Source organism: Silurus meridionalis, chromosome 14, assembly GCF_014805685.1.
Source record: "Silurus meridionalis isolate SWU-2019-XX chromosome 14, ASM1480568v1, whole genome shotgun sequence".
NCBI lineage: Eukaryota > Metazoa > Chordata > Actinopteri > Siluriformes > Siluridae > Silurus > Silurus meridionalis.
The window spans coordinates 16,078,315-16,097,063 of NC_060897.1; the positions used below are offsets into that span (position 1 = coordinate 16,078,315).

The 18,749-nt window shown below is 44.0% G+C and overlaps 1 pseudogene; it reads left to right on the forward strand.

The window, feature by feature from the left end:
* Positions 1 to 2,429: 2,429 nt before the first annotated feature.
* Positions 2,430 to 7,042, forward strand: LOC124397187 (annotated as a pseudogene).
* The last annotated feature ends 11,707 nt before the right edge of the window (positions 7,043 to 18,749 follow it).

Here is an 18,749-nt window from a genome sequence, read left to right on the forward strand (position 1 = left end):
GTACATATAGCATTTACACCTCGGCATTCTGGAACATCTCTGCTAGCTAACACTACATAACAGCCTTTCAGGATGATAAGTGACACTAACCAAAACTGAACTGAGGCTAAAATATAACTTTATATAACGTCAACAATATTTAGGGCATACAATTACAAACAGTTAATGTTACAAATGAGCAGATATTGGCTGATTTTTGTTGTAACATTAAAAGGCAATGCTGACAAAAGCTAGGCAGAGACGTCTACAAACAATATTAGTTTTATATGATCAGCATGTAAGACTAAATAACTTACTCATTGTAGCAACTTGCTGGAAAGTCCTCGCTCTTCAAAATGCAAACGCTCCTCGTCAGAATCGCAATCTTCTTCGGATGAAAAGGTAAATTCTCTGGCATTGATTTATGCCACTGTCCGGGGGGCATGTGTGTGACTCAACATGTGAACTGTTTTACCTGTGAATAGCGGGGGGGCGTGTCCGCTCGCAGCTCATTATCAGATAATGACCTGCGGTGAAAATCTGTGCCTCTACTTGGTTTCACATGATTTATATTCATTGGAAATATATGTTTTTTATTTCACCGACTTATTCTAAAACTACACACTTAAAGCTGTCTAAAGATATATTTTTTATTTCCGTGTGTCAGCTATTGGCCGGGTTTCAGCGCTTTTTGATGACGTGTTACTAAACGAAGATCACGCAGACAAAGGCGACAGATGGCGCACCCTGACTATTTTATTCATTTAAAAAATACACTGTTTTGTTTATATAGTGAGCATACACAAATGAAAGTAGACCCTTTACAGATTTAAATGATGTATTACTTTGACATGTTTGATCAAATATGACCGAGCAGTTTAAGCTCTTTTTGCTGGCATCTGAAAAAAAAGCATGTTTGGGTGCCAGCGGCAATTCAGACTCCAGAGGGTTAAGGTTGAGGGCAGTCCCGGAAATAGCCCCAGGGTGGCATAGCTGGTACAAATTACAAGTTGGCACCGCCACATTTGGCCTAGTCGGCAGGATTTTCGACTGGTTATCAGATTCAGACTTTGAGGAGAGTTTTTTTTTCTTTTCTTTGTGCATTTCTTTTAAAGCACACTGGTGACAGAACAGTGGTTGGGTGAGTACCTTTGTAGCACGCCATGGATAATGAATTGCAGGAGATGCAGGATTTACTAGCTCAATTATGGATGGATAATGAGAGGTTGTGACAGGAGTGTGTGGCGGTTGAGCTGCCCGATCCTGGCGTACCTTCTGTTAGTGCAGCACACCCATCTACACCGCGATCAGCTGAGGTGAGTGCCGGTACAGTTGAAAGATTTGTATTTATTCCGAGGGATTGACGCTGCCCAAATTTCAATGGCAGGTCTGGTATCGGTATCGACGAGTGGCTTGAGGAGGCCCAAGCGTGTATGCGAGTTCGTAATATGACCCCTAGGGAGCAAGCCTTTTTCCTGTATGATCACCTTAAAGGAGAGGCCCGAAACAAGATTAAATATCGGTCTAGTGCTGATAAGAGCGATCCAGACAAAATTATTGCAGCATTGCGTGAAGTGTATGGTTGTGCAGAGTCGTATATTGCGCTGCAAGAAACATTTTTCTCTCGGTGGCAGCGCGAAGGAGAAACATTATTGGAGTTCTCCTTGGTGTTGTTGAGTCTTTTTGAGAGGGTAAAAAGCCAGTCGCCGCGTGAAGTTTTAAATGGTGATTTCATTGTGCGAGATCAATTCGTTGAATGCGTGTCAGATAATGCGTTTCGTAGAGAATTAAAACAACTGATACGACGTCAGCCCACTGTAACGTTGCTAGAGGTTCAGGGAGAAGTGATTCGTTGGGAACGAGAGGGATTGCCAGGGGGTGCTAGGGGTAGAAGTCAGTCGGTCCCTCTGGTGAGCGGAATCCAGTATGAGGTCCGGGGAAGTCCAGAGATAGGTTGGGCTCAGGGAAGTCGTACATCTGAGGTAAATGAGCTAAGAGAAATGCTCGGCAGCAGCAGCAGTTAGATTTGCTTACCCAAACTATCGCCCGGAGTCAGACTACCTTTTCCCAGGGTCGTGCACCTCGTCCAGCTCAATTGATCTGTCGACGGTGTCAACAACCGGGTCACTTTGCAAGAGAGTGTGATGGGGAGCATCGCCCCCCCTCGCCCTCTGCCACGCCCAGTTGTTGCTCCTTCGACCGGTGAACCAAGGTCCTTGCCTGTCCTTAACTGTTCGGAAAACTAGCGCCTACCGAGCTGTTGAGCCACAGTGAATGGCTAGAAATATGACCATAAATATGACAAGTATTTAAAAATTGCCAACAAGTTGTCCGCGCTGCTGACCGTGGGAAAAAACGTAAAGGTAAGGGGGCGTAGGGTATGCCGCATTTCTGGCGGCACTTTGACGTTCGTCACGGCCACCTGTTCCTCCTTGCTCGCTGGTAAGACCATGTTGTTTGAGCCCACTGAGACCGGTTTGCCTGCGGGACTATTGGCTTTGCCCTCTTTAGTACAGGTGAGAGGGGGGACTGTTTCGGTCCCTGTTATAAATGTCGGTACCATCAACTTAGTACTGTATCCCACTATGGTTATTGGAATGTTAAGTGAGGTATATTTAGTGGGGCTACCAAATGGATTGACCGAGGTCTCAACCTTGATCGCGTGGGTGGCTTCTTGTGACATGTCCGATATGTTAGCGCAGATAGAGTCGGTTGATTTAGAAGGACTGTCGGTCAAGGAACAAGAGCAGGTTAGACCTGGGTTGTACCAACTTTCTCTCTCATGAGATCCCCCTAACTGTTGACATTCCAGTCCGGCAGCGGTACCGACGTATTCCATCATCCGAGTATGAAGTGGTTAAGACCCACATCAGTCAGTTATTAGACTCACAAATTATCCGGGAGAGTTGCAGCCCATACGCCTCCCCCATCGTGTTAGTTAAGAAGAAGGATGGTAGTTTACGCATGCGTAGACTACTGTCAGCTAATTCCAAAACACGCAGGATGCGTTCCGTTACCTCGGATTGAGGAGACGTTGGATTCATTGACGGGTGCCCACTGGTTTTCCACTTTAGATCTGGCCAGTGGGTATAACCAAGTTCCTGTCTCTGAATCCGACCGTCCCAAGACTGCCTTTTGCACGCCATTCGGGTTATTCGAATGGAATCGGATGCCGTTTGGTTTGTGCAATGCAACAAGTACGTTCCAGCGCCTGATGGAGCGGCTCTTTGGTGACCAGCGGCACCAGTCTGTTTTGTTGTACTTGGATAATAATCCATTGTGTTTTCTTCGTCAGTGCAACAGCATTTAGAGCGGTTAAGGATGGTGCTAAGTCGCTTGAGGGCCGAAGGCCTCAAGGTAAAGCTGAAAAAATGCACGTTCTTTCAGGAAAAGGTTACATATTTGGTGCATGTAATCTCTGCCTCGGGAGTAGCAACAGACCCGGGTAAGGTTGAGGCCGTGGCTCAGTGGCCTTGTCCTGGGACAGTGGGCGAGCTGCGAACCTTCCTGGTGTTTTCCAGTTACTATAGGCTTTTGTTAAGGGGTTTGCCAAGTTGGCGGCCCCGTTACATCGAATAGTGGCAGAGCTAACACGAGGTAAGGTAGGTAAGCGCAGTCTAGAGTTGGCAGCGGTGTGGTCTCCACAATGTGAGGTGTCATTTCAAACTTTGAAGCGAAAGCTTACCACTGCGCCAGTATTGGCGTATGCAGACTTCACACTGCCTTTTATATTGGAGGTCGATGCCAGTTATGCAGGGCTTGGAGCTGTGTTGTCGCACGAAGTTGAAGGGAAGGTTAGACCCGTTGCATACGCTAGCCGCGGTCTTCGGCCTGCAGAATGGAATACGGCCACTTATAGTTCAATGAGGCTTAAATTCTTGGCCCTTAAGTGGGCCATGGCTGAGAAATTTCGTGAATATCTGTTAAGACATAAGTGTGTCGCTCGGCACCTGATATTAGCACTTTACAGCAGGCGGACGCAGTGGTAGGGGAAGCCTTGAGGTTTTGGCGGCAAGGGCAGCGCCCAGGCCCGCAGGAGCGACGGACTCTTGCTAAGCCAGTGATTACACTCCTCTGGCAATGGGACGGGTTAGTAGAACAAGAGGGCCTATTATATCGTAGGGCTTTCCAGCCCGATAGAGGGGAGACAGTGCTTCAGCTTGTGATGACTGATGTTTTCAGTAAGTTCATGGTGGCAATTCCTACTTGGGATCAGCAGGCTAGTACTGTGGCCAGGGTCTTTGAGTGGTTCTTCAAATTTGGGGTTCCTGGTCGGATTAATTCCGACCAGGGCCGCAACTTTGAGTCCAGCCTGATTCAACAGTTGTGCAGCCTGTATGAGGTGGGAAGGTCACGCAGCACTCCATACCATCCGGCCAGTAACGGCCAGTGTGAGAGGTTCAATCGGACCTTACACAATTTGTTTACGGACCCTGCCCACTGATGAGATGAGAGATTGGGCATCTTGCCTAGCCCAGGTGAGAGGGGGACTGTTTCGTCCCTGTTATAAATGTCGGTACCATCAACTTAGTACTGTATCCCACTATGGTTATTGGAATGTTAAGTGAGGTATATTTAGTGGGGCTACCAAATGGATTGACCGAGGTCTCAACCTTGATCGCGTGGGTGGCTTCTTGTGACATGTCCGATATGTTAGCGCAGATAGAGTCGGTTGATTTAGAAGGACTGTCGGTCAAGGAACAAGAGCAGGTTAGACCTGGGTTGTACCAACTTTCTCTCTCATGAGATCCCCCTAACTGTTGACATTCCAGTCCGGCAGCGGTACCGACGTATTCCATCATCCGAGTATGAAGTGGTTAAGACCCACATCAGTCAGTTGTTAGACTCACAAATTATCTGGGAGAGTTGCAGCCCATACGCCTCCCCCATCGTGTTAGTTAAGAAGAAGGATGGTAGTTTACGCATGTGCGTAGACTACTGTCAGCCTAATTCCAAAACACGCAAGGATGCGTTTCCGTTACCTCGGATTGAGGAGACGTTGGATTCATTGACGGGTGCCCACTGGTTTTCCACTTTAGATCTGGCCAGTGGCTATAACCAAGTTCCCATCTCTGAATCTGACCGTCCCAACACTTTTGCATGCCATTCGGGTTATTGGAATGGAATCGGATGCCGTTTGGTTTGTGCAATGCAACAAGTACGTTCCAGCGCCTGATGGAGCGGCTCTTTGGTGACCAGCGGCACCAGTCTGTTTTGTTGTACTTGGATAATAATCCATTGTGTTTTCTTCGTCAGTGCAACAGCATTTAGAGCGGTTAAGGATGGTGCTAAGTCGCTTGAGGGCCAAGGCCTCAAGGTAAAGCTGAAAAATGCACGTTCTTTCAGGAAAAGGTTACATATTTGGTGCATGTAATCTCTGCCTCGGGAGTAGCAACAGACCCGGGTAAGGTTGAGGCCGTGGCTCAGTGGCCTTGTCCTGGGACAGTGGGCGAGCTGCGAACCTTCCTGGTGTTTTCCAGTTACTATAGGCTTTTGTTAAGGGGTTTGCCAAGTTGGCGGCCCCGTTACATCGAATAGTGGCAGAGCTAACACGAGGTAAGGTAGGTAAGCGCAGTCTAGAGTTGGCAGCGGTGTGGTCTCCACAATGTGAGGAGTCATTTCAAACTTTGAAGCGAAAGCTTACCACTGCGCCAGTATTGGCGTATGCAGACTTCACACTGCCTTTTATATTGGAGGTCGATGCCAGTTATGCAGGGCTTGAGCTGTGTTGTCGCACGGTTGAAGGGAAGGTTAGACCCGTTGCATACGCTAGCCGCGGTCTTCGGCCTGCAGAATGGAATACGCCACTTATAGTTCAATGAGGTTTAAATTCTTGGCCCTTAAGTGGGCCATGGCTGAGAAATTTCGTGAATATCTGTTAAGACATAAGTGTGTCGCTCGGCACCTGATATTAGCACTTTACAGCAGGCGGACGCAGTGGTAGGGGAAGCCTTGAGGTTTTGGCGGCAAGGGCAGCGCCCAGGCCCGCAGGAGCGACGGACTCTTGCTAAGCCAGTGATTACACTCCTCTGGCAATGGGACGGGTTAGTAGAACAAGAGGGCCTATTATATCGTAGGGCTTTCCAGCCCGATAGAGGGGAGACAGTGCTTCAGCTTGTGATGACTGATGTTTTCAGTAAGTTCATGGTGGCAATTCCTACTTGGGATCAGCAGGCTAGTACTGTGGCCAGGGTCTTTGAGTGGTTCTTCAAATTTGGGGTTCCTGGTCGGATTAATTCCGACCAGGGCCGCAACTTTGAGTCCAGCCTGATTCAACAGTTGTGCAGCCTGTATGAGGTGGGAAGGTCACGCAGCACTCCATACCATCCGGCCAGTAACGGCCAGTGTGAGAGGTTCAATCGGACCTTACACAATTTGTTTACGGACCCTGCCCACTGATGAGATGAGAGATTGGGCATCTTGCCTAGCCCAGGTGGTGTTCTGTTACAACACCACTCCTCACCAAGTTACTGGTGATTCGCCCTTCTTTTTAATGTTTGGGCAAGAGCAAAGGTTGCCCATAGATTTCCTGCTCCGGCAGGTACGAAAGCCTGTGGCAGGTCGAGTCCACAAGTGGATGGAGGAGCATCAGGCACAGTTGCAGGTGGCGGTTGATGGTGCCCGAGAGCGGCTGCAGGCTGCGGCAAGCCGGCGTAAAGCAGGACATGAACAACGGGTAAAAGAGCTGCCATTGTGGGAGGGCCAGTTGGTTTATTTGAGAGACTATGAGGTCCGGGGTCGACATAAGATACATAATCTATGGAGCTCCACTGTATATCAGGTGGTTAAAGCCCCTCTGTCTGGTGGTTTAGTGTATACAGTAGCTCCGGTAAATGACCTGAGTCGAGTTCAGCACGTTCATCGGTCTGCATTGAAACCTCGAGCCCAAGGGGAGGTGGTATCAGATGACCTCTCTGAGGGTCCAGATGAATCACCAGTGCCTTTGGAGTCTGAGATAGAATTAGATGGGGACCTGGCATATGTGGTTTCTGAGGTTCCACCATTAGCTCATGGGGGGGAGCATTGCAAGGCCAGACCCATCAGGGATGGTGCTTGCCGATGATCCTCCGGCATTTATAGAAATGTCCAATGTTGAGTTGGTACCCGTGGTAAGGTCTCCCTCCCTGAACCCTCCTAATCCGTTGGGTGTGGTTCCACGTCGGACAGGACAAGTAGGGGCAGGTCAACATTCTAATGTGCACCATGTACCACGAACGGTAGGACCTGGAAATACAAGTGCTCCAGATCCTTCAGCTTGTGGAGCTAATGCAGTCATGGCATTTTTCAGGCCCTGGAATTAGGGTCTTAGGTTTAAATAAATACATTTTAAATACTCCACCGTCAGGACGACGATGATGAATGGGGGGGTAGAATGTAGCAGTATGGTCTGATGTCATCTAGTCAGCTGAGGCTGGTTATGTTTATTTACCTGCCTATATAGTCGTTTTGGTTTGTGTTGTGTGTGCGTTTGCTCTTTGTTCACGACCGAGCCGCAGTACTTCCGGGTTTACGTGCGGATAGTGGCAAGGTAGGAGCTGTTGGCAGTGAATGTTTTGTAATGGTTATGGTCTATCACACTGGGTTCTTATGAAATTATTTCATTTAAGGGTGGACTGAGGAGCTTTGTGGGGAAGCCGCTAATTGTTCAGGAAGACATGCTTATTAAACGTCTGCATCCGTGCCTCGTGAGTTGCCGTACAGGAATGTGTTGACACTGACTTCATTATTAACGTTATTTGGGCTTTAACAATCGGCTGATTAAAGTGTGTTTTCCTGCTCTATGTGCATTGTTTACACTGCTTTGATGTTGGCTTCAATGTCTGCTTTACCCGACTGCAGCGGCTTCGCGCTACATCACCCATGCTCTGCTTTGCCTGTGTAAGAATTACAGAATGCCTCAACCCAGATTCCACCCCACGCTATATCAAATTAAGCTCATCCGCAAAACGGCTTACATTTCACAAAAGTATTTATATAGTTTGACATAGAATTTCAGTTGTATCAATCCTAATCATAGTCTTGATTGAATCTGTCTGGAAGAGACAGCAAGTCTTCAAGGACCATTTCTAACCAAAAGGTGTCTGAGACCATGATTATCATTTAAACAATACCCTATCCTGTCCTGCTGGGGGGCCGGCACCAGCAAAGGTGTCAACAACAGAGACCTCCGCCTCGATCACCCAGCCAGTTGTTTCCTCATGCATGTCCTATGTCTAATTTACATTTAAAGGATACTCTGGTCTATACTTCAAAGGGAAGAACAATATAAAATATCTGGGCAGAGTTTGCTCGGGGTTCTTTCTGACTCCGATGAACCCAAAGTGCTTCGTGTATTTTGTCACTGCTACGCTGTTATAAACTTCTTCATTACGATCTTCGTTGTCCTCTTCATTTTTTCTTACACCTGCTTCGCTCTGCATTGTCTGCTTCGCTGGGTTCAGCTGGGCATTTTTAATTTACGTTTCTGTTCTCTGGAGCTCCGTGTTACTTTCATTTGGCACCAGCTGATTAAGATTTTGCTGCTCCCGTATGCTAACAGTTTCTCGTTGCAGCATTTAAATACCTGCAAGTTCAGCTGGAACGGGGGCATGTGCTTATTTCCAACGATAGTGTGGGTAACTGATTTAGAAGTGGCGTGTAACAGGATAGTCATTACCTGATTCTTTGTGTTGTCATTTAATCATTTATTTTTTCATTATCTTTATTCTTTTTTTTTGGTTTATTATTTTCATAACCTTATTGGGTTGAGGTCTTCCTACTTTTATGGGAATCCATTTCTTTTGGTTTCTATTTCTTTATTGGTTTGAATTTGTGGTATAATGTTTTTTTGTTTTCTTATGAATCAAGTGTAGTTATTTTCTAATTTCTTTTGTGATTTGTGAAGTGCCTCTCCTCTGTTCATGTGCCTCTGTAAGGATTTTTTACTGGTTTTCTGCCTATTTCAGCCTACTTGTAATCTGGTAGCTGGTAACAAGCAGTTTTTTTGGGCAGTTGACTGTGTCGAGAGCCAGGCTATTGTATGCGATGCTTGTTTTAAATTACGTGTTTTAAATTACTTTTCTGTCTTTTCTTTTGCCTTCAGGGGTGGGGTGGCCAGTGGCAGCAGATTAGCATCTTGTGGTGGTGGGTTCCTTACCTGATTGCAGTGCAGTGTTTACAGTGAGGTGTGGTGTGCTGTGGTGAGTGTTCTCTCTGCTTAGGACCCTGTGTGCTCTCTGCTTAGGACATCAGGCCCTTTCCCACCCTGAAGTGTTTGTCTTTTTTTCTGTTTTTACTATTTGATGTAGTAAATAAATTTGAATTTATTTTAAATAAAGTTGTTGTTATTCACTCAACTCTGGTCTGATACCTAACCCAGTCGTGACGAACCTGTGTGCTTTAAGGTTGAGGGCAGTCCCGGAAATAGTCGGTACAAATTATTAGTTGGTAACGCCACAGTTGGCGTAGCCGGTACAAATTACAAGTTGGCACCGCCACACAAGGAAAGCTGCTCGCCCCTATGGCGAGACAGGATGGTTTCTAAAGGAAACACTGTGCCAGTTCTATGCTGTTTTAACCAGGATCTTCAACCTATCCATGTCCTCATCCAGCATAGCACCCTGACAGAAGTCTGCCACTATCATCCCACTACCGAAAAAAAGTGTTTCTTGTTGCCTCAGTGACTACCATTCACGTTATAATTAAGTGCTTAAAAAGGCTGGTTCTACAGCACATCAAAGCAAGTCTCCCACCATATTTTGCCCCTGTCAGTTTGCCTACAGCACAACCAGATCTACAGAAGATACCATTGTCATGCTCTTCACACTGCAAGTAAACTTCAAGGGATCTATGTGAGGATGCTTTTTCTAGATTTCAGCTCTGCCTTCAATACTGTCATTCCAAATAGATTAGCCACAAAATTTAATAATCTTGGACATTTCCTTCCTTGTGCCAAAGTATTAAGAGCTTTCTAACAAATCACCAACAGTCTTTTAGACTAGGACACTATCTTTACTCCATGCTTACAATCAGCACCCGCAGCCCACAAGGGTGTGTGTTAAATCCTATACTTTATGTCCTTTCACTCAGGACTGTGCTTCAACACATTCCACCAACAGGGTGCGGGTGACACAACTGTGAATAATTTCATCTCAGGGGGTGATGAAACATTTTACAGGCACAAAGTCCAAAAACTGTCAGTGTGGTGTTCAGAAAAACATCTCATTCTGAACACGAAAACAAAGGAAATGATCATGGACGTGTACACATATTGTTGATGATCCCACCTGGACTACAAACACTATAGCATTGGTAAACATTCTCAAGAAAAAACAACTTAGAAGAAAATCTGCTTATTATCTTACCTTGACTTTCTTACTATCACTGCTATATTGAGAGTGTTCTGATGCACTGTATCACTGTATGTTACACCAGTTGCTCCACAGTAGATAGGAAAGCCCTTCAGAGGATTATCAACAACTCCCCAAAAATAATCGGCTGCTTATTACTCTCCCTGGAAGAACTATTCAGCAAAGCAAACAACATTCTGAAAGACCTAGCCCACCCTGGACACCATCTGTTTGACCTTCTACCCTAGGGTAGATGGTTCAGGTGCATTAAACTATGCACAAACAGACTCATGAGCAGTTTTTTCCCCACAGAGCTATTAGAGCGCTAGACACCAAGAAACACCATTAGTGTATGCGTTGAACTGTCTGCACTACACACAATACTACCTCCTATTAATTAATTCCCAACCACAATCTGCATAAATACTTTCAATATATTGAATACCTATACAGTGGAACCTCAGGTTACGAGTTTAATTGGTTCCATCACTTTACTCTTAACCTGAAAAGCTCGTATCCCGATACAAATTTTCCCATAAGGTAATTCGTTCTGGACACCCAAAAAGTGTTTCTTAAAAAAAATAACGCCAATATTCACTAATATTATTTACTTTTAACATGTTATATTGAAATCGCATCATATAAAAACATATAAACATATAAAAAATAAATCTTTAAATGGTACCTTACCTTTAAGAAGTCTCGCTGCGTGCATGATGGAGCGGCGTCCGTGAAAGCGGGAGGAGGAGAGTTATTGTTTGGAAGGAGAATTTCCATCAGGCTACTTTGTTGGCGGCATGGTGATAGGAATACGTACAGTATTTAAAGTTCAGTAATTCCACACTGTTAGGCGACGGCGGATGTGTATGTGCTGCACGAGGCGCAGCGAGCACGTGGCGATCGTAAAAAACTAACCTGCCTGCGATTTTCCGTGCGCACGCTCGTATCCTAAAAATTTCTCGTAACTAGAGGCAACATTTTTTATGAACTGTGATTCGTAACCTGAATTATACGTATGCCGGGGCGTTCGTAACCCGAGGTTCCACTGTATATTTAAATGTGCAATATGTTCATATTTTAACGGCTCAGTAATGTTCAAATTTTTAATACTATATTATATTTTATTTTTATTCACCTTAAGGACAAATTTATTTAGTTGTACCCTATTCAATGACAATAAAAAATTCTATTCTATTCTATTCTATTCTATTCTATTCTGATTTAAATTTTTTGTAAATCATATCATTGGTCTGTTTCCTTAATTATGTTGAGCTATACTTCAAGGCTCTTCTCTGTTCTGGCACCGAGGTGGTGGAATGAATGTCCTTAAATTAGCACTTTCCAAATTTGCTTTGTAGAATTCAAGAGTTATATTTATATTACGTTTGTAATCTTGTGTACCAGTGTAGATTTATTCATTGCTAGAGACTCAAAGCACGTTTGTACGTCGCTCTGGGTAAGGGCGTCTGCCAAATGCCGCAAATGTAAATGTAAATGTAAATGAGCTCTGCCTATTTTCTTAATGCATTTTAGTATTTAACTCAAATTTTCTGTGTTTTTAAATTCATGTTTTTTTCCCCTCTTCTTGTATATCATTGCCTGCCTGTGTGCATTTAATCAACTTTGCTTATGAAGTAGTAATTCACATGGAATTAGTCCAGTAATTGTAAGAGCTGATCCTGATATTTTAAAATGGGTAACATTTGTTAGACAAATCTATCCATTGAGCTACTGAGTGTTAAACAATAAACAAAGCATGGGATTCCTAGGTCTGAAGTTTGAAATTACTATGGGATTACTGTATATAGGATATACTATATTACTATAGGATTACTATACTTTGTTTTGGCACTGGAGATATTTAATCTCACTGAGAAAAAAAAAAAACAGTGTAAAGGACAGCCACTGTAATGTTATTTCACACTTCTTGTGAACTCCCTCTTCAGATAATGCAGGAAAAAAAAATATTTTAACAATGCTGCCATGATCAGTGGCAGAGCAATACTTTTTTCCACTTTTCAATTTTTGCATTTTAATATTTTTTTTATTATTATTGCTAGCATTTCTCATTACTTAAAAACATTAAAACATATTTATACAGTTTTTACCACCAAAGCACTGTTGGACACTAAAGTTAATTTTGAATCCAAAAGGCAACTCAGCTATCCAAATACTTATACATGTCTCAAAGACTATGTGGAAAAGTATTTTGTAATAGCCTCTGTAGACTGTCTTATTTTGACCTCGCATATTCTGACTTAGATGTTTATGTCTTTGCTGTCCTGTACATTTTGTGATATCGCGTGAACAGGATGATAGAAGACCAAGGGCGTTCAGCTAGCCGATAGCTGTAAGCACATCCTGTTCCTTTGCTTACGCACATATTTTCTTACGCACATATGTTTCTGACTATCTCTGTCAACACACGATAACTCTGTCTGTGTCCCCGCCTTTCCTACGCACTATGGCTTGGACTGATGTGTATATCTACCCGGCCGTGCGGCCCAGTCCTTTGAGCAGTGGGATTAAATAAACCAGACTTGATTTTAATCGTGTGGGTTGTTCTGTCATTGCTCCGGAGCTCCTAAGGCCTTGCTGAGAAGAGACACAGACGAGAGGGCAGGGCATCTTTCTTACAGACTAGCAATGATTGCCATTCACCATAATCAAATTGTCAATTATCAGAATGACAGAACAAAAATATGTATATATTGTACATTATATGTATACATAAAATATTTATCTCTGTCAGTACAAGATATGTCATCATTATTTGTTGGTTTTGTTGCACAAGAAAATAAATAATCAGAGAAGAATTACACCTTTGCTGCACAGAATATTTCGTAGGTCACATAATTGATTTAATAATTTTGCAAAACCCTGGCTTATATTTTAATTCATTATTTTCTTTATTTTTCTATAAAATGCTAGACTTCCAAAGAAAGTAAACCAAAGGAAAAGAACATCTGGTAACCTGGTAACGATATACACTATATATAGAATACACTCATTGATGTGTACCAGGCAGTCAAGTCAATCAATTCAGTCCAATGACATGGGTCACAAATTTCTCCCTCCATATAATTAGATATTTCCTATGGTAAAACACCTAGTAAAGAAACACCTAGCAGACATTGCATCCATGAGGGACATTTGACTAGTGAAGATTAACACTTTAAGAACAAATTAATTCAAATTGATCAAAACACCCACACTGGAATATTTCAACCCCATTACTAACATGGTTCTAATAGTGTTAGTGCCACTGTCTACATTCAGAACCCAACTCTATAGCACTGAGGAAGATAAGCCCATACCTCTTTAAATACCAACTTGTAGAGTCAACAATGGGAGTAGCTGAAGTAAATGGAGTTGTCTGATTCATGGGAATCTCAACCTCAAACTAGCTATTTTCCCTGGCCTGAATAGGTGTAGGTGACTCCCGCTTACAATGTTCTTAGTATTCATAAGGAAGAAAGCCTGAAAGCGCAGTCAGAGGTGGGCTCCAACTGTGGATGGGGTGCACATTAGTACTTTTTTGTTCAGAGTTTGGTGGCAATATAGATTGATAAGGCTTGAGGCAGTAGTATTCTAGACTTAGTCCTAGGATCTACTTGATCCTGCACTTCATAGGTCATACCAATATCACCTGTAGGTGATTCTACTCTTCTTACAAACAATAATAAAAACTAAAGAAAGGTGAATGTTTAGTGGAAGAGTGTACACTTGTATACAAACTCAACTTGCCTCAAGTTGATATTTGATAAATCTGCTGGCACTTTCTACCATGTCATGAGATGTAGGATAATAAGGTGAGGTATGTGTTTTGCATACTCCAAGTAGAGAGAATTCTTTGACTAGATCAGAGTCAAATTGGCGACCTTGGTCTGTGCAAACTTTTGGGTATACCATGACGGCTTATATAATCCTCAAACGAATATTTTGCCACGGTTGTCGAACACTGATCAGGGAGTGCATATACATTCAAAAACTTTGTAAAATACTTTCTAAAAAGGCATGCTTGTAACTATGTTTTGCATAGGGGCCTGATGATTTGATGTTTGTGGCCTCCTTGCTTTACAAGCCTGACACTGCAGACACCATTTTGTAATGTCTCTAGATATGTAGGGCCAGAAGCATCTAACCTGGGCACACTGTAGAGGAGGCACAGTAAGCTGTCAATCAACTACATCAGTCTGAGTGTCAGCCAAAACAAAGTTCACACAGTTCAATCTCAGTCAATCGGAACATTTCTGACAGGCCAATTAGACACTGCGTCTGCATTTCCATGTTTGTGACCGTGTGTTAGATTTTTATCATGCCCAAACGAAACTTCATTCTTGGAGAGGTTTTCCATACGACCTGCGATGCCCGTAGGCCTTTCTGAATTCAGGGAAGAATCACACCGCACACAGCAAATGTTCTTCTTTGGTTTATTGCAGGCAGCAGACACGTATATATACACACAAAAAAGAGAAAGCTGACCTAAAGTTGTTTCCTGTTTGGACAAGAGGATATACTAGCCAGAGATTTGTGAGCCCAGATAAAGACTCCCTGTATACCTTACATACTAACATCGTAAATATACTATAGACACTGAACAGACAAAGGAATGTGTGTGAAACAGTGTGAAAACCGTCTTAACACTAACACCGTGTCTGTGCTAATTGTACAATTGTACAAGTCAATTTCCCACCTTGCTCAATGGCCTGAATTATCACCATTCAGAACCATCTACCTCAGTCTAAGCAAAACTCCCTATTGTAGGATGACCATCGTTTCTCAGTGGGTGTTAAAATGTGACTGCCATACACAAGAACATTTACTTTGTTTTCATTCGTCTGGGCCAATTCCTAACCTTTTCAAAGTTTTTTTGTGTGAGGCTGCAAACCAGCTGAGGACACTATGTGGCCCAAGAATGTTACCAGTGGTTAGTCAAAACAAAATTTAAAGGTTTCAGTTTTAAGTGAGCTGCTCTCAAATGATCAAAGACCTCCCATAATTGCAGCATGTGCTCTTAAAAACTCTTACTATAGACATAGAGTATTGTCTAAATACACAAGGCAAGTCTTCCAGGAAAGGCCCTGAACACAAGCTGTATCAGAAGTTAAAACATTGGGGGGGTTTAAGGAATGGTATAAGGTATAAAATTGGTATAAGGAATGACCGGTAAATTAAGGCTGTTTTTGTTTTGTCTGTGGCATGAAGCGACACCTGCCAAAACCAGATGAGAGGTCTATTGTGATAAAAACAGATGAACCCCTAAGTGCATCTAATCATAATCTGTGCTACTAATGCTAAATATGTCACTATACCGGAGCAGCAGTTATTTTAATCACAAAGAGGTGAGAATCAGATATCAGATCTCACAGAGATAAAGGAGGAGAGTTCTGAGGGTTTTTTTTTTTTTTTTTTTTGATGTAAGTTCCTGTTTCCTGTTGTTGAACTGTTCACCGGGAATTTTGTTTGTATCGGCGTTTTAAATTTTTTACAGTTAGTTTTTTCTCGCTTTCATCGCTTTAAAATATCAAAATATCGTGTTGATTTCCTGCATCCTTCACTTTCCGTTGGCTCCGTCTCGACTATTTTTGCTTTCGGAAGAGCGCTTTTTTCCCTGTTTGAGGGTTTGAAAGCAGTGATCGGAGGACATTCACCAGAACTACGAACACACACTACAGTAAACACATTAAGGTACGTAATTTCTCTACTATGGCGAACATCCAGTTCACTCAGTGTGTGAAGTGTGACATGTTTAGTCAGTCTTTCTCCGTTGTTAGCGATAATTTTATCTGTGAGAAGTGTAAGCTAGTTTGCTCTTTGACGGAGAAAATCTTAGCATTAGAGGAGCGCATCCAGAGTCTAGAGAAAAGTAGTGAGGGTGAGAGCAGTCCAGGTTCTGCAGGGGAAAGTCTGGATGCCCTAGGTGAAGGTAATATTCCCCCGACTCCGGCATTAGAGCCCTCGGGGCGAATGGGTGACGACTCGGCGGCATACACGCAAAGCCAAAGCTAACGCTAAGGCTCGCCCACGGGAGCACCATTCCTCTCCGCTTCGCGTGTCCAACAGGTTTGCTCTCCTCAGTGAAGCACCCGCTGAGAAACCTGAAAGAGCTCTGGTTTTAGGAGACTCCATTCTGAGGCACGTGAAATTAGCTAGAGGGGCACCAGCAGCACAGGTTATGTGTATACCGGGAGCCAGGGCGCCGGACATAGCAGGTCAGCTTAGATTCACAGACACAGCTTTTGACACCATTGATCACACTATACTGCTTGCTAGACTTGAGAACGTTGTTGGAATAAAGGGAACAGCTCTCTCTTGGCTCAGGTCTTATTTGACTGATCGCTATCAGTTTGTTGATGTAAATGGTGAGTTCTTCACACTCTATGAGGTCAAGTTTGGTGTTCCTCAAGGATCTGTCTTAGGCCCTCTGCTTTTCTCTTTATATATGCTGCCTCTTGGTGAAATCATTCATAAACATGGGATTCGCTTCCATTGCTATGCTGATGACACACAGCTGTATATTTCAGCAAAGCCAGATGAGCGAGATCAGCTTAACAATGTTGAGAAGTGTGTAAAGGACATTAGACAGTGGATGCTTAATAACTTTCTTCTGCTCAACTCAGATAAGATGGAAGTACTTTTACTAGGACCACATGCAGCTAGAAGTAAACTTTCCGATTACGTAGCATCTCTGGATGCTGGCTATCTGTTGGTTCCTCAAATAATGAAGACTACAGCAGGGGGCAGATCTTTCTCTTATAAAGCCCCACAGTTATGGAACAGCCTTCCAACCAGTGTTCGGGACTCGGACACAGTGTCAGTGTTCAAGTCGAGGTTGAAAACTTATTTATTTAGTCAAGCCTTTTATCAGTAGATTTTTCCTAGGTAAAGGCTCAGATATGGAGGGAACATGGATATAGAGTGTTTGGTGAACTGGTATATTTGTATGCTGTCGTCCCCTCACATTCACACATTCACTCGGGTTTGTTGACGGTGGTGTGGTGGGTCGTCTCTTATCCCAGAGATCCCTCGTGTCTGTGTTACCTTCTGGTTCTCCCTTTTAGTTATGCTGCCATAGCGAGTCTTGCCGGAGTCCAAACTGCACAGTGACATTAACTTTCATACACTAATAGGGACACTTAATAATCCATATCCTTCTCTTCCCGTCACCCTCTCTCTCTCTCTCTCTCTCTCTCTCTCGGTCGAGTTAAACATGCTCCTGAGGCTCCAGTGACCACTGTTCCAGCCCCTCTCCCCTCCGTGGATCTTCACACTTCTGTGCAGCTTGGGACGGTCTCTCATCAACACCTTGGGTGGTTCCATGTAATTCCGGAGTAGAACAGGTGTTTTGAGGACGGATTGGACTGTAGTTGGTGTCGGCGGTCTGCTGCACTGACTGGGGAGTGCAGTTTGCTTCTGATCGCCATCACTGTACCCCGCAGCATTGTATATCTGCTTTAAATGGACATTTGGTGCAACCCAGATGAGGATGGGTTTCCTCTTGAGTCTGGTTCCTCTCAAGGTTTCTTCCTTATGCCATCTCGGGGAGTTTTTCCTTGCCACAGTTGCTCATCAGGGACAAACACACTTACAAAGAACATATTTACGTTTAATCACCACATTATCTGTGTAAAGCTGCTTTGAGACAATGTTCATTGTTAAAAGCGCTATACAAATAAAAATGAATTGAATTGAATTGAAACCATGGTCTGCCCGGCCATCGAGGTGCCACCAGGAGGAGATGGACTCCCTCCTGCCGAACTCTCTCCAGAACTCCTGGGAGCAGCATGATAGGGGGAAAGGCATACAGGCATATCCTCGGCCACGTCTGCACCATGGCATCCAGCCCCTAGGGGGAGAACCAGAGGGCATAACGCGATGTCTCTTAAGTCGCAAACAGATCCACCTGTAGTGGAGCTTTCATTCCCCAGGCCTCGGCCCTTGCCTCGAAAGGGCATCTGCTCTCTGATTTAAGTATCCAGTTAGCAGTTTTCCCTGGGACCACAGGAGGATCTGCTGTGCCAACCTGTATTGGGGGAGAGATCAGAGACCCCCCTGGTGGTTGATGTAAGAGACCACCGAAGTTTTGTCCGTTTGGTCTGGGAGGAAGTGCTTCAGAGGCAGAAACATGGCTAGCATCTCCAGGCAGTTTATGTGCCACGTGAGATGGAGCCTGTTCCACCAATCTTGGGCGGAGTGGCCACTCATGACCGCTCCCCACCCCGTGAGGGTGCATCCATCGTTAGCATTGTGCAATGACAAGAAGCTCCCAGAACAAGTCCTTTAGGCAGAAATGCAGGTTTTTTAGTCTTAACCCCAGTTCCTACATACAGGCAAGAATGACATCTCGATGCCAGACTGCCAGAAGCTCTGATCAAGTGAATATCAACCAATATCCCGTTTTACCGTGTAATGAGGTTTACACCGCCTTCCTAAGGTTGA